This window comes from Triticum urartu, chromosome 2A (assembly GCF_056163025.1).
Source record: "Triticum urartu cultivar PI428250 chromosome 2A, HENAU_Tu73, whole genome shotgun sequence".
NCBI classification, from domain to species: domain Eukaryota; kingdom Viridiplantae; phylum Streptophyta; class Magnoliopsida; order Poales; family Poaceae; genus Triticum; species Triticum urartu.
Genome location: NC_141874.1, coordinates 744,613,735 through 744,630,785, shown reverse-complemented (window position 1 = coordinate 744,630,785; position 17,051 = coordinate 744,613,735). Strand labels below are relative to the sequence as shown.

The following is a 17,051-nucleotide window of genomic DNA, read 5'->3' as shown; positions in this document are numbered from 1 at the left end:
TAGATAATTTGAAATAGATCATAGATTGGACATATAAAGTTGAATTTACCACCGGACATAGCATATGAGGTTCACAAACGATTGGACATGGCAAGTTTAACCGGACATAGCATAACATATTCACAAAAGCTCATCCTACGATAGAATAAAATGTAGAGGAGGGCGCGCCGGACTTCACTACTTCCTCGCCGGTCGCTTTCCCTTGGGGTCTATGGAGTGGCGTTTGTAGTCTTTGGCGTCGTCTATGGTTGTCCCGCTGTCGGACGAGGAGTGGAGTGGACTAGCATATGTATTTCCGCATGTACTCTCTAACTAATGTAAGACTGAGTCTAGCCACGTCTGGCCTGCGTGCCACCATTGTAGGAACGTTGGGCAGTCTCTCTTTGTATATATGTTGTAATTTGTAACACCGGTAATCAATCAATCAATCAAGGAAGATAGTTTCCAACTTGGTATCAGATATCCAGGTCTATGGCCGCGGACGACTCCCCCTCCTCCGCCGTCCTCACCTCCGGCACCTCGCCGCCCTCTCTCTCCTCCACGGCGCCTGCCGCCCCCAGCGCCTCGGCTTCCTCCATGGCGACCTCGCCGCCCTTCGTCTTCGGCACCAGCCCCTCCCTCTTCCACGGCACCACCGGCTCCTCTGCATCACAATTCGCCCCCATCTTCACCTCGGCTCCACCGGCGCCGCCACCCCCTGCTCCCCGCCACCCCATCTTCCAAGACCACATAACCAACCACATCAAGTTCCTCCTCAATCCCGCGGACCACAACTATCACAAATGGAAGTCCTTCTTCCTCATGGTCCTGGTTCGCTATGGCATTCTCTTCCTCATCGAGCACCCGCTCCCTCCCAATGCCAATGCCTCCTACCACGAGCTTGATGCCCATGTCGCCCTTTGGATCTACGCTACTCTTGCGGATCCCATGGTCGACCACGTCGTCGGCGCCACCACCACCTACGCCCTCTGGAAGAAGATCCGCGATTTCTTTCTCGCCAATCGAGCTGCCCGGTTCATGATCCTCAACCGGCAGTATCGTAATCTCAAGCAGGGTGACCTCCCCGTGGCCAAGTATGCGCGCCGCATGAAGCTCCTCACCGACGGCCTCGCGGACATCAACCACGCCGTCACGGAAATCGACCTCACCACCCAGTTTCTCCACGGCCTCGACAAGCGGCTTGACACCATCTGAGTTGTCCTTGGTGACCACCAGGGCCTCCCGTTCGACACCGTCCTCTCACGGGTGGTCCTGGCTGAGGAGTCCCAGGCGCAACGCGCCGCCGAAGAGAGCGCCTCCGCCTTCGCTCTTTCCGGCGGAGACCGCGGCTCCACCAGCAGATCTGGCACCGTCCCACGTGGCTCTGCTGATCGCGGCCCGGGCAGCTCCTCCTTCGAAAGGCTGCCCTCCGCCCGCGCCCAGGCCCCTCCTCCCCAGCAGCCGTCCTCTGATCGCGGTCGCGGTGACCGTGGTCGCGGACGCGGACGTGGTCGCGGCCGTGGGCGCGGTGACTCCTCTGGGCGCGGCCAACCGGCGCCCATGTTCTCGCCGTTCACCGGGTATTTCGCCCCGTATGGCATGGCCCTCCCACCGCCGCGCTCTGGTTGGGTCCCTCCCAATGTCGCCGGCGTCCTTGGGCCCCGTCTGGGCGCTCATGCTCATGCCTACACCATGTACCAGCCGACGCCTCCACCGCCGCACTACCCACCCCAGCAACCCTCGTGGGAGCACCTCGCCATGTTGAACGCCGCCTACAGCAACTCCGGCTTCCCCGCCAATCCTACCCCCGAGTGGTATATGGACAGTGGTGCCTCCTCGCACGTCACCGGCAACCAAGGTACCTTGACCACGTCTCGTTCTTCTTTAAAGCATGTACCTTCTTCTATTCTTCTCGGCAATGGGCAACATCTTCCCGTCACGGCCACCGGTTTCACCACTCTCCCCCCTCACGATTTTTGTCTCACCGATATTCTTGTCTCCCCCACTGTTGTTACTAGCCTTATCTCCGTTCGCAAGTTCACTACTGACAACTCTTGCTCTGTTAAATTTTTTCCTTGTGGTTTTCTTGTGAAGGACCTATGCACCCGGAAGGTTCTCATGATCTCCGCTAGCACCGGTGATCTCTACCCCTTCCTTGGCAACACTCTGGCGCGGGCGACAACCTTTCTTGCTGCTTCCGCGGACGTGTGGCACCGTCGACTTGGGCATCCCGGCGCTCAAAGCTTCTCTGCCATCACCCATAATTTTCTTATTGAATGTAATAAAGAGCCACACACTCCTTGTAGTGCTTGTCAATTAGGACAGCAACCCCGCCTCCCCTTTCCTTCATCTACCAGTAGAACTTTTCCTCCTTTTGATTTAATCCATTGTGATTTATGGACCTCGCCGGTTGTAAGCTTTTCGGGTTTTCAATACTATCTCGTTGTGCTAGATGATTACAGACATTACTCATGGACTTTTCCCTTGCATCACAAATCCGACACGTCCACCGTTATCCAACGTTTATTCACATTCGTCTACACGTAACTCATGGACTTTTCCCTTGCATCACAAATCCGACACGTCCACCGTTATCCAACGTTTATTCACATTCGTCTACACGTAATTCCATGTGATCATCAAAAGCATGCAATGTGACAACGGCGGCGAATTCATCAACGCATCCCTACGATCGTTCTTTTCCTCCAACGGCATCACCTACCGCTTCTCCTGCCCTCACACCTCTCCCCAAAACGGTAAGGCCGAGCGTCTCATTCGCACCACCAACGACATCGTTCGCACCCTCCTCATGCAAGCCAATCTCACTCCTCCCTTTTGGGTCGAAGCTTTGCACACGGCCACATACTTACTTAACCGGCGTCCCTCTCGTGCCATTGCATCCCACACTCCCTATTTTCTGTTGCATGGCACCCATCCAACCTATGATCATCTTTGCGTTTTTGGGTGTCTATGTTTTCCTAACTCCTATGCCACCTCCACCCACAAGCTCGCATCATGCTCCGACTTCATCACGTAACGGTTCACCATACGTGCATGCTACGGGAATCACAAACTTTAACACAAGTATTTCTCAAATTCACAACTACTCAACTAGCATGACTCTAATATCACCATCTGCATATCTCAAAACAATTATCAAGCATCAAAGTTTTCTTAGTATTCAACGCACTCAAAAGAAAGTTTTACAAATCTTGAATACCAAGCATATTAGACTTTTAAGCAAATTACCATGCTATTTAAGACTCTCAAAATAATCTAAGTGAAGTATGAGAGATCAATAGTTTCTACAAAACAAATCCACCACCATGCTCTAAAAGATATAAGTGAAGCACTAGAGCAAAACTATATAGCTCAAAAAGATATAAGTGAAGCACAAAGAGTATTCTAACAAATTCCAAATCATGTATGGCTCTCTCAAAAGGTGTGTACAGCAAGGATGATTGTGTCAAACTAACAAATAAAGACTCAAATCATACAAGACGCTCCAAGCAAAACACATATCATGTGGTGAATAAAAATATAGCTCCAAGTAAAGTTATCGATGGAAGTAGACGTAAGAGGGGATGCCTTCCGGGGCATCCCCAAGATTTGACTTTTTGGTGTCCTAAGATTATCTTGGGGGTGCCATGGGCATCCCCAAGCTTAGGCTCTTGCCACTCCTTGTTCCATAATCCATCAAATGATTTCACCCAAAACTTGAAAACTTCACAACACAAAACTCAACAAAAATCTCGTGAGCTCCGTTAGCGAAAGAAAACAAAAGACCACTTCAAGGTACTGTAATGAACTCATTATTTATTTATATTGGTGTTAAACCTACTGTATTCCAACTTCTCTATGGTTTATAAACTATTTTACTAGCCATAGATTCATCAAAATAAGCAAACAACACACGAAAAACAGAATCTGTCAAAAACAGAACAGTCTGTAGTAATCTGTAACTAACGCAAACTTATGGAACTCCAAAACATCTACCAAAATAGGACGACCTAGAAAATTTGTTTATTTATCAGAAGAAATTGGAATCACTATTTTATCACGTTCTGGTGATTTTTAACAATTTTTTTCGTGAACAGAAAGTTTCTGGAAATTACAGCAAGATCAAATAACTATCATCCAAGAAGATCCTATAGGTTTAACTTGGCACAAACACTAATTAAAACTTAAAAACACATCTAACCAGAGGCTAGATCAAAGATTTATTCCTAAACAGAAGAAAAAGCAAAAAACTAAAAATAAAATTGGGTTGCCTCCCAACAAGCGCTATCGTTTAACACCCCTAGCTAGGCATAAAAGCAAGGATAGATCTAGGTATTGCCATCTTTGGTAGGCAATTCTTCAATGAGACATCTATCTTCCTTAGAATTTTTTTTTAGTAATTATCAAACTTTTAGGCACAAAATCTAAAAATTCATTCGTAGCAAATTGTTCCTTAATGATAGCAAAAAGATTGGGATGAATACTTATAGATTTAAGATCCGTAGTTTCCTTACTAGAGGATTCACCCTTATTTTTAGGAACATACATAAGCTTGGTAATTTTAGTAGGAGGACTTGGAGTATTCTTTACGAAAGAAAAAGCGGTTCCCAAGTTCTTAATGATACCCTCAAGTTTATCGATTCTAGTGGAATCTTGATTTATTCTCTCATTAACTATGGGTTCCTTCTCCTTAATATTTTTCAAAGTTACTCCTACCTTAGATCCATATTGGGTAATTTGATTGTGGATCTTTTTATCTAGATTTTCAATTAACTCAACGGTAGAAACTTTACTTTCAATAATTTCAAGTCTTTGCATTACATGCTCCAAAGTTAACATAGTCCCATTAACCAAAAGAGGTGGTGAGCCAAATAAATCTATCATAGCATTATAAGAGTCAAAAGTGTGGCTACCCAAGAAATTCCCTCCCGTAATGGTATCAAGGATATATCTATACCAAGGATTAGCACCTACATAAAAATTGCGGAGAAGAACTGAAGTAGATTGCTTCCTGGTAGATCTATTTTGAGCATTGCAAATTCTATACCAAGCATCTTTTAGATCTTCTCCCTCCCTTTGCTTAAAATTTAGAACTTCATTCTCGGGAGACAATGGAGAAGATATAAGACTAGCCATGACGACAAGAAAGCGAAAGGGGCGAAAAGAATAAGGCGAATAAAACGGCAAGCGTGAAGTGGGGGAGAGGAAAACGAGAGGCAAATGGCAAATAATGTAATGCGGGAGATAAGGGATTGTGATGGGAACTTGGTATGTTGACTTTTGCGTAGACTCCCTGGCAACGGCGCCAGAAATGGCTCGTTGACGGGAAATCAAATCTTGACTTGACCTTGCGTAAGCCTCCCCGGCAACGGCGCCAGAAATTCTTCTTGCTACCTCTTGAGCACTGCGTTGGATTTTCTTGAAGAGGAAAGGATGATGCAGCAAAGTAGCGTAAGTATTTCCCTCAGCTTTTGAGAAATAAGGTATCAATCCAGTAGGAGGCTACGCGCGAGTCCCTCGTAGCTGCACAAAGCAAATAACTCCTCGCAACCAACACGATAAGTGGTTGTCAATCCCTTCACGGTCACTTACGAGAGTGAGATCTGATAGATATGATAGATAACATTTTTGGTATTGTTGTGATAAAGATGCAAAGTAAAATAAAAGCAAAGTAAAAAGCAAAGGAAATAACTAAGTGTTGTAAGATTGATATGATGAAGATAGACCCGGGGGCCATAGATTTCACTAGTGGCTTCTCTCAAGAGCATAAGTATTTTACGGTGGGTGAACGAATTACTGTTGACCAATTGACAGAATTGAGCATAGTTATGAGAATATCTAGGTATGATCATGTATATAGGCATCACGTCCGAGACAAGTAGACCGACTCCTGCCTGTATCTACTACTATTACTCCACTCATCGACTGCTATACAACATGCATCTAGAGTATTAAGTTCAAGAAAACAGAGTAACGCCTTAAGCAAGATGACATGATGTAGAGGGATAAATTCATGCAATATGATAAAAAACCCATCTTGTTATCCTCGATGGAAACAATACAATACGTGCCTTGCTGCCCCTACTATCACTGGGAAAGGATGTTGGAAATATGCCATAGAGGCAATAATAAAATGGTTATTATTATATTTCTTTGTTCATGATAATTGTCTATTGTTCATGCTATAATTGTGTTATCCGAAAATCGTAATACATGTGTGAATACATAGACCACAACACGTCCCTAGTGAGACTCTAGTTGACTAGCTCGTTGATCAAAAGATAGTCATGGTTTCCTGACTATGGACATTGGATGTCATTGATAACGGGATCACATCATTAGGAGAATGATGTGATGGACAAGACCCAATCCTAAGCATAGCTCAAAGATCGTGTAGTTCGTTTGATGTAGCTTTTCCGAATGTCAAGTATCATTTCCTTAGACAATGAGATTGTGCCACTCCCGGATACCGTAGGAATGCCTTGGGTGTGCCAAACGTCACAACGTAACTGGGTGACTATAAAGGTACACTACAGGTATCTCCGAAAGTGTTTGTTGGGTTGGCACGAATCGAGACTGGGATTTGTCACTCCGTACGACGGAGAGGTATCTCTGGGCCCACTCGGTAATGCATCATCATAATGAGCTCAATGTGACCAAGTGGTTGATCACGGGATCATGCATTATGGTACGAGTAAAGTGACTTGCCGGTAACGAGATTGAACGAGGTATTGGGATACCGACGATCGAGTCTCGGGCAAGTAACGTACCGATTGACAAAGGGAATTGTATACGGATTGATTGAATCCTCGACATCGTGGTTCATCCGATGAGATCATCGAGGAGCATGTGATGGGTTTCGTAGTAATTTCAAAAAAATTCCTACGCTCACGCAAGATCATAGTGATGCATAGCAACGAGAGGGGGAGAGTGTGATCTACGTACCTTTGTAGATCGACAACGGAAGCGTTTGGTTGATGTAGTCGTACGTCTCCACGGCCCAACTGATCAAGCACCGAAACTACGGCACCTCCGAGTTCTAGCACACGTTCAGCTCGATGACGATCCCCGGACTCCGATCCAACAAAGTGTCGGGGAAGAGTTCCGTCAGCACGACGGCGTGGTGACGATCTTGATGTACTACTGCAGCAGAGCTTCGCCTAAGCACCGGTACAATATTATCGAGGACTATGGTGGAAGGGGGCACCGCACACGGCTAAGAATATGATCACGTGGATCAACTTGTGTTTCTCTGGGGTGCCCCTACCTCCGTATATAAAGGCTCAAGGGGGGGTGCGGCCGGCCTAGGAGAGGCGCGCCAGGAGGAGTCCTACTCCCTCTGGGAGTAGGATCCCCCCCCCCAATCCTAGTTGGAATAGGATTCGCGGAGGGGGGAAAAGAGAGAGGGGGGCCGGCCCCCTCTCCTTGTCCTATTCGGACCAACGGAGGGGAGGGGTGCGCGGCCCATCTTGGGCTGCCCCTTCTCTTTTCCACTAAGGCCCACTTAGGCCCATATAGCTCCCGGGGGGTTCCGGTAACCTCCCGGTACTCCGGTAAAATCCCGATTTCACCCGGAACACTTCCGATATCCAAACATAGGCTTCCAATATATCAATCTTTATGTCTCTACCATTTCGAGACTCCTCGTCATGTCCGTGATCACATCCGGGACTCCGAACAACCTTCGATACATCAAAATGCATAAACTTATAATATAACTGTCATCGTAACCTTAAGCGTGCGGACCCTACGGGTTCAAGAACAATGTAGACATGACCGAGACACGTCTCCGGTCAATAACCAATAGCGGAACCTGGATGCTCATATTGGCTCCTACATATTCTACGAAGATCTTTTATCGGTCAGACCGCATAACAACATACGTTGTTCCCTTTGTCATCGGTATGTTACTTGCCCGAGATTCGATCGTCGGTATCCCATACCTAGTTCAATCTCGTTACCGGCAAGTCTCTTTACTCATTCTGTAATACATCATCCCGCAACTAACTCATTAGTTGCAATGCTTGCAAGGCTTAAGTGATGTGCGTTACCGAGAGGGCCCAGAGATACCTCTCCGACAATCGGAGTGACAAATCCTAATCTCGAAATACGCCAACCCAACATGTACCTTTGGAGACACCTGTAGAGCTCCTTTATAATCACCCAGTTACATTGTGACGTTTGGTAGCACACAAAGTGTTCCTCTGGCAAACGGGAGTTGCATAATCTCATAGTCATAGGAACATGTATAAGTCATGAAGAAAGCAATAGCAACATACTAAACGATCGGGTGCTAAGCTAATGGAATGGGTCATGTCAATCAGATCATTCAACTAATGATGTGATCCTGTTAATCAAATGACAACTCTTTGTCCATGGTTAGGAAACATAACCATCTTTGATTAACAAGCTAGTCTAGTAGAGGCATACTAGTGACACTCTGTTTGTCTATGTATTCACACATGTATTATGTTTCCGGTTAATACAATTCTAGCATGAATAATAAACTTTTATCATGATATAAGGAAATAAATAATAACTTTATTATTGCCTCTAGGGCATATTTCCTTCAGCATGTGGGACCAACATGGGTATCCAGATCCCGCTGTTGGTTATTGACCGGAGAATCGTCTCGGTCATGTCTGCGTGTCTCCCGAACCCGTAGGGTCTACACACTTAAGGTTCGGTGACGCTAGGGTTGTTGAGATATTAGTATACGGTAACCCTAAAGTTGTTCGGAGTCCCGGATGAGATCCCGGACGTCACGAGGAGTTCCGGAATGGTCCGGAGGTGAAGATTTATATATAGGAAGTCAAGTTTCGGCCATCGGGAAAGTTTCGGGGGTAATCGGTATTGTACCGGGACCACCGGAAGGCTCCCGGGGGTCCACCGGGTGGGGCCACCTATCCCGGAGGGCCCCATGGGCTGAAGTGGGAGGGGAACCAGCCCCTAGTGGGCTGGTGCGCCCCCCCATGGGCCTCCCCCTGCGCCTAGGGTTGGAAACCCTAGGGGTGGGGGCGCCCCACTTGCCTTGGGGGGCAAGCCACCCCTTGGCCGCCGCCCCCTCCCCCTTGGAGATGGCATCTCCTAGGGCCGGCGCCCCCTCCTAGGGGTCCTATAAATAGTGGGGGGAGGGAGGGCAGCCGCACCCTAGCCCCTGGCCTCTCCCTCTCCCTCCCGTGACACTCCTCCATCTCCCTGTGCTTGGCGAAGCCCTGCCGAGATCGCCGTAGTTTCCACCACCACGCCGTCGTGCTGCTGGATCTCCATCAACCTCTCCTTTCCCCTTGCTGGATCAAGTTGGAGGAGACGTCTTCCCAACCGGACATGTGTTGAACGCGGAGGTGCCGTCCGTTCGGCGCTAGGTCATCGGTGATTTGGATCACGTCGAGTACGACTCCATCAACCCCGTTCTCTTGAACGCTTCCGCGCGCAATCTACAAGGGTATGTAGATGCACTCCTCTCTCCCTCGTTGCTAGATGACTCCATAGATTGATCTTGGTGATGCATAGAAAATTTTAAAATTCTGCTACGTTCCCCAACAGTGGCATCATGAGCTAGGTATATGCGTAGTTTCTATGCACGAGTAGAACACAAAGCAATTGTGGGCGTGGATATTGTCAATTTTCTTGCCGTTACTAGTCTTATCTTGATTCGGCGGCATCGTGGGATGAAGCGGCCCGGGCCGACCTTACACGTACGCTTACGTGAGACTGGTTCCACCGATTAACATGCACTAGTTGCATAAGGTGGCTGGCGGGTGTCTGTCTCTCCCACTTTAGTCGGATCGGATTCGATGAAAAGGGTCCTTATGAAGAGTAAATAGAAATTGGCATATCACGTTGTGGTTTTGGCATAGGTAAGAAACGTTCTTGCTAGAAACCTATAGCAGCCACATAAAAACTTGCAACAACAATTAGAGGATGTCTAACTTGTTTTTGCAGCATGTGCCCTGTGATGTGATATGGCCAAAAGGATGTGATGAATGATATATGTGATGTATGAGATTGATCATGTTCTTGTAATAGGAATCACGACTTGCATGTCGATGTGTATGACAACCGGCAGGAGCCATAGGAGTTGTCTTTATTTATTTATGACCTGCGTGTCAACATAAACGTCATGTAATTACTTTACTTTATTGCTAAAGCGTTAGCCATAGTAGTAGAAGTAATAGATGACGAGACAACTTCAAGAAGACACGATGATGGAGATCATGGTGTCATGCCGGTGACAACGATGATCATGGAGCCCCGAAGATGGAGATCAAAAGGAGCAAATGATATTGGCCATATCATGTCACTATTTGATTGCATGTGATGTTTATCATGTTTTACATCTTATTTGCTTAGAACGACGGTAGCTTAAATAAGATGATCCCTCGTAATAATTTCAAGAAAGTGTTCCCCCTAACTGTGCACCATTGCGAAGGATCGTTGTTTCGAAGCACCACGTGATGATCGGGTGTGATAGATTCTAACGTTCGAATACAACGGGTGTAAGCCAGATTTACACACGCAATACACTTAGGTTGACTTGACGAGCGTAGCATGTACAGACATGGCCTCAGAACACGGAAGACCGAAAGGTCGAGCATGAGTCGTATAGAAGATACAATCAACATGAAGATGTTCACCGATGTTGGCTAGTCCGTCTCACGTGATGATCAGACACGGCCTAGTTAACTCGGATCATGTTTCACTTAGATAACTAGAGGGGTGTCTATCTGAGTGGGAGTTCATTGAGTAATTTGATTAGATGAACTTAATTATCATGAACTTAGTCTAAAATCTTTACAATATGTCTTGTAGATCAAATGGCCCACGTTGTCCTCAACTTCAACGCGTTCCTAGAGAAAACCAAGCTGAAAGATGATGGCAGCAACTATACGGACTGGGTCCGGAACCTGAGGATCATCCTCATAGCTGCCAAGAAAGATTATGTCCTAGAAGCACCGCTAGGTGACGCACCTATCCCAGAGAACCAACATGTTATGAACGCTTGGCAGTCACGTGCTGATGATTACTCCCTCGTTCAGTGCGGCATGCTTTACAGCTTAGAACCGGGGCTCCAAAAGCGTTTTGAGAGACACAGAGCATATGAGATGTTCGAAGAGCTGAAAATGGTTTTCCAAGCTCATGCCCGGGTCGAGAGATATGAAGTCTCCGACAAGTTCTTCAGCTGTAAGATGGAGGAAAATAGTTCTATCAGTGAGCACATACTCAAAATGTCTGGGTTGCCTAACCGCTTGACTCAGCTGGGAGTTAATCTCCCGGATGACGCGGTCATTGACAGAATCCTTCAGTCGCTTCCACCGAGCTACAAGAGCTTTGTGATGAACTTCAATATGCATGGGATGGAAAAGACCATTCCTGAGGTATATTCAATGCTGAAATCAGCAGAGGTGGAAATCAAAAAGGAACATCAAGTGTTGATGGTGAATAAAACCACTAAGTTCAAGAAAGGAAAGGGTAAGAAGAACTTCAAGAAGGACGGCAAGGGAGTTGCCACGCCCGGTAAGCAAGCTGTCGGGAAGAAGCCAAAGAATGGACCCAAGCCTGAGACTGAGTGTTTTTATTGCAAGGGAAGTGGTCACTGGAAGCGGAACTGCCCCAAATACTTAGCGGACAAGAAGACCGGCAACACTAAAGGTATATGTGATATACATGTAATTGATGTGTACCTTAACAGTACTCGTAGTAGCTCCTGGGTATTTGATACTGGTGTGGTTTCTCACATTTGTAACTCAAAGCAGGAGCTGCGGAATAAGCGGAGACTAGCGAAGGACGAGGTGACGATGCGCGTCGGGAATGGTTCCAAGGTCGATGTGATCGTCGTCGGCACGCTACCTCTACATTTACCTACGGGATTAGTTTTAAACCTCAATAATTGTTATTTAGTGCCAGCTTTGAGCATGAACATTGTATCAAGATCTCGTTTAATTCGAGATGGCTACTCATTTAAATCCGAGAATAATGGTTGTTCTATTTATATGAGAGATATGTTTTATGGTCATGCTCCGTTGGTGAATGGTTTATTCTTAATGAATCTCGAGCGTAATGTTACACATATTCATAGTGTGAATACCAAAAGATGTAAGGTTGATAATGATATTCCCACATACTTGTGGCACTGCCGCCTTGGTCACATAGGTGTCAAACGCATGAAGAAGCTCCATGCAGATGGACTTTTGGAGTCTCTTGATTATGAATCATTTGACACGTGCGAACCATGCCTCATGGGTAAAATGACCAAGACTTCGTTCTCAGGAACGATGGAGCGAGCAACCAACTTATTGGAAATTATACATACTGATGTGTGCGGTCCAATGAGTGTTGAGGCTCGCGGTGGCTATCGTTATGTTCTCACCCTCACTGATGACTTGAGTAGGTATGGGTATGTCTACTTAATGAAACACAAGTCTGAGACCTTTGAAAAGTTCAAGGAATTTCAGAGTGAGGTTGAGAATCAACGTGACAAGAAAATCAAGTTCTTGCGATCAGATCGTGGGGAGAATACTTGAGTCACGAATTTGGCACACACTTAAGGAAATGTGGAATAGTTTCACAACTCACGCCGCCTGGAACACCTCAGCGTAATGGTGTGTCCGAACGTCGTAATCGCACTCTATTGGATATGGTGCGATCTATGATGTCTCTTACCGATTTACCGCTGTCATTTTGGGGCTATGCTTTAGAGACTGCCGCATTCACTTTAAATAGGGCTCCGTCGAAATCCTTTGAGATGACACCGTATGAATTATGGTTTGGGAAGAAACCTAAGCTATCGTTTCTAAAAGTTTGGGGATGCGATGCTTATGTCAAGAAACTTCAACCTGAAAAGCTCGAACCCAAATCGGAAAAATGCGTCTTCATAGGATACCCTAAAGAAACTATTGGGTATACCTTCTACCTCAGATCCGAAGGTAAGATCTTTGTTGCCAAGAATGGGTCCTTTCTAGAGAAAGAGTTTCTCTCGAAAGAAATAAGTGGGAGGAAAGTAGAACTTGATGAAGTATTACCTCTTGAACCGGTAAGCGACGCAGCTCAAGAAAATGTTCCTGAGGTGCCTGCACCGACTAGAGAGGAAGTTGATGATCATGATCATGAAACTTCAGATCAAGTTGCTACTGAACTTCGTAGGTCCACGAGGACACGTTCCGCACCAGAGTGGTACGACAACCCTGTCTTGGAAATCATGTTGTTAGACAACGGTGAACCTTCGAACTATGAAGAAGCGATGGCAGGCCCGGATTCTGACAAATGGCTGGAAGCCATGAAATCTGAGATAGGATCCTTGTATGAAAACGAAGTATGGACTTTGACTGACTTGCCCGTTGATCGGCGAGCCATAGAAAATAAATAGATCTTTAAGAAGAAGACATACGCGGATGGTAACGTAACCATCTATAAAGCTCGGCTTGTCGCTAAGGGTTATCGACAAGTTCAAGGGGTTGACTACGATGAGACTTTCTCACCCGTAGCGAAGCTGAAGTCCGTCCGAATCATGTTAGCAATTGCCGCATTCTATGATTATGAGATATGGCAAATGGACGCCAAAACAACATTCCTTAATGGTTTCCTTAAGGAAGAATTGTATATGATGCAGCCGGAAGGTTTTGTCGATCCTAAGAATGCTGACAAGGTGTGCAAGCTCCAACGCTCGATTTATGGGCTGGTGCAAGCATCTCGGAGTTGGAAGATTCGTTTTGATGAGATGATCAAAGTGTTTGGGTTTACGCAGACTTATGGAGAAGCCTGCATTTACAAGAAAGTGAGTGGGAGCTCTGTAGCATTTCTCATATTGTATGTGGATGACATACTATTGATGGGAAATGATATAGAATTATTGGAAAGCATAAAGGCCTACTTGAACAAGTGTTTTTCAATGAAGGACCTTGGAGAAGCTACTATATTAGGCATCAAGATCTATAGAGATAGATCGAGATGCCTCATTGGTCTTTCACACAGTACGTACCTTGACAAGATATTAAAGAAGTTCAAAATGGATCAGTCAAAGAAGGGGTTCTTGCCTGTATTGCAAGGTACGAGATTGAGCATGACTCAATGCCCGACCACGGCAGAAGATAGAGAAAAGATGAGTGTTGTCCCCTATGCCTCGGCCATAGGGTCTATCATGTATGCTATGTTGTGTACCTGACCTGATGTAAACCTTGCCGTAAGTTCGGTAGGAAGGTACCAAAGTAATCCCGGCATGGAACACTGGACAGCGGTCAAGAATATCCTGAAGTACCTGAAAAGGACTAAGGGTATGTTTCTCGTTTATGGAGGTGACGAAGAGCTCGTCGTAAATGGTTACGTCGATGCTAGCTTCGACACAGATCTGGATGACTCTAAGTCACAAACCGGATACGTGTATATTTTGAATGGTGGGGCAGTAAGCTGGTGCAGTTGCAAGCAAAGCGTTGTGGCGGGATCTGTATGTGAAGCGGAGTACATGGCAGCCTCGGTGGCAGCACAAGAGGCAATCTGGGTGAAGGAGTTCATTACCGACCTAGGAGTCATACCCAATGCGTCGGGCCTGATGACTCTCTTCTGTGACAACACTGTAGCTATTTCCCTTGCCAAGGAGCCCAGGTTTCACAGGAAGACCAGGCATATCAAGCGTCGCTTCAACTCCATTCGTGAAAGTGTTCAAAATGGAGACATAGAGATTTGTAAAGTACATACGGACCTGAATGTGGCAGATCCGTTGACTAAACCTCTCCCTAGAGCAAAACATGATCAACACCAGAACTGCATGGGTGTTCGATTCATCACAATGTAACTAGACTATTGACTCTAGTGCAAGTAGGAGACTGTTGGAAATATGCCCTAGAGGCAATAATAAAATGGTTATTATTATATTTCTTTGTTCATGATAATTGTCTATTGTTCATGCTATAATTGTGTTATCCGGAAATCGTAATACATGTGTGAATACATAGACCACAACACGTCCCTAGTGAGCCTCTAGTTGACTAGCTCGTTGATCAAAAGATAGTCATGGTTTCCTGACTATGGACATTGGATGTCATTGATAACGGGATCACATCATTAGGAGAATGATGTGATGGACAAGACCCAATCCTAAGCATAGCTCAAAGATCGTGTAGTTCGTTTGCTGTAGCTTTTCCGAATGTCAAGTATCATTTCCTTAGACCATGAGATTGTGCAACTCCCGGATACTGTAGGAGTGCCTTGGGTGTGCCAAACGTCACAACGTAACTGGGTGACTATAAAGGTACACTACAGGTATCTCCGAAAGTGTCTGTTGGGTTGGCACGAATCGAGACTGGGATTTGTCACTCCGTATGACGGAGAGGTATCTCTGGGCCCACTCGGTAATGTATCATCATAATGAGCTCAATGTGACCAAGTGGTTGATCAAAGGATCATGCATTACGGTACGAGTAAAGTGACTTGCCGGTAACGAGATTGAACGAGGTATTGGGATACCGACGATCGAGTCTCGGGCAAGTAACGTACCGATTGACAAAGGGAATTGTATACGGATTGATTGAATCCTCGACATCGTGGTTCATCCGATGAGATCATCGAGGAGCATGTGGGAGCCAACATGGGTATCCAGATCCCGCTGTTGGTTATTGACCAGAGAATCGTCTCGGTCATGTCTGCGTGATTCCCGAACCCGTAGGGTCTACACACTTAAGGTTCGGTGATGCTAGGGTTGTTGAGATATTAGTATACGGTAACCCTAAAGTTGTTCGGAGTCCCGGATGAGATCCCGGACGTCACGAGGAGTTCCGGAATGGTCCAGAGGTGAAGATTTATATATATGAAGTCAAGTTTCGGCCATCGGGAAAGTTTCGGGGTAACCGGTATTGTACCGGGACCACCGGAAGGATCCTGGGGGTCCACCGGGTGGGGCCACCTATCCCGGAGGGCCCCATGGGCTGAAGTGGGAGGGGAACCAGCCCCTAGTGGGCTGGTGCGCCCCCCATGGCCCCCCCTGTGCCTAGGGTTGGAAACCCTAGGGGTGGGGGCGCCCCACTTGCCTTGGGGGGCAAGCCACCCCTTGGCCGCCGCCCCCTTGGAGATGGCATCTCCTAGGGCCGGCGCCCCCCTAGGGTTCCTATAAATAGTGGGGGGAGGGAGGGCAGCCGCACCCTAGCCCCTGGCCTCTCCCTCTCCCTCCCGTGACACTCGTCCATCTCCCTGTGCTTGGCGAAGCCCTGCCGAGATCGCCGTAGTTTCCACCACCACGCCGTCGTGCTGCTGGATCTCCATCAACCTCTCCTTCCCCCTTGCTGGATCAAGTTGGAGGAGACATCTTCCCAACCGTACGTGTGTTGAACGCGGAGGTGTCTTCCGTTCGGCGCTAGGTCATCAGTGATTTGGATCACGTCGAGTACGACTCCATCAACCCCGTTCTCTTGAACGCTTCCGCGCGCGATCTACAAGGGTATGTAGATGCACTCCTCTCTCCCTCGTTGCTAGATGACTCCATAGATTGATCTTGGTGATGCATAGAAAATTTTAAAAGTCTGCTACGTTCCCCAAGAAAGGACACCGCAAGATTGAACCCAAAGCTAAGCACTTCTCCCATTGCAAGAAAAACCAATCTAGTAGGCCAAACCAAACTGATAATTCGAAGAGACTTGCAAATATAACCAATCATACATAAAAGAATTCAGAGAAGATTCAAATATTGTTCATAGATAATCATGATCATAAACCCACAATTCATTGGTCTCAACAAACACACCGCAAAAAGAAGATTACATCGAATAGATCTCCACGAGAGAGGGGGAGAACATTGTATTGAGATCCAAAAAGAGAGAAGAAGCCATCTAGCTACTAACTATGGACCCGAAGGTCTGAGGTAAACTACTCACACTTCATCGAAGAGGCTATGGTGATGATGTACAAGCCCTCCGTGATGGATGCCCCCTCCGGCGGAGCTCCGGAACAAGCCCCAAGATGGGATCTCGTGGGTACAGAAGGTTGCGGCCATGGAATTAGGTTTTTGGCTCCGTATCTGATCATATGGGGGTATGTAGGTATATATAGGAGGAAGGAGTACGTCGGTGGAGCAACAGGGGGCCCAC

General features: G+C 46.7%; 1 pseudogene; it reads left to right on the top strand.

Moving 5' to 3' along the window:
• Nucleotides 1–471: 471 nt before the first annotated feature.
• LOC147987583 (uncharacterized) lies at nucleotides 472–2,111 on the top strand (annotated as a pseudogene).
• The last annotated feature ends 14,940 nt before the right edge of the window (nucleotides 2,112–17,051 follow it).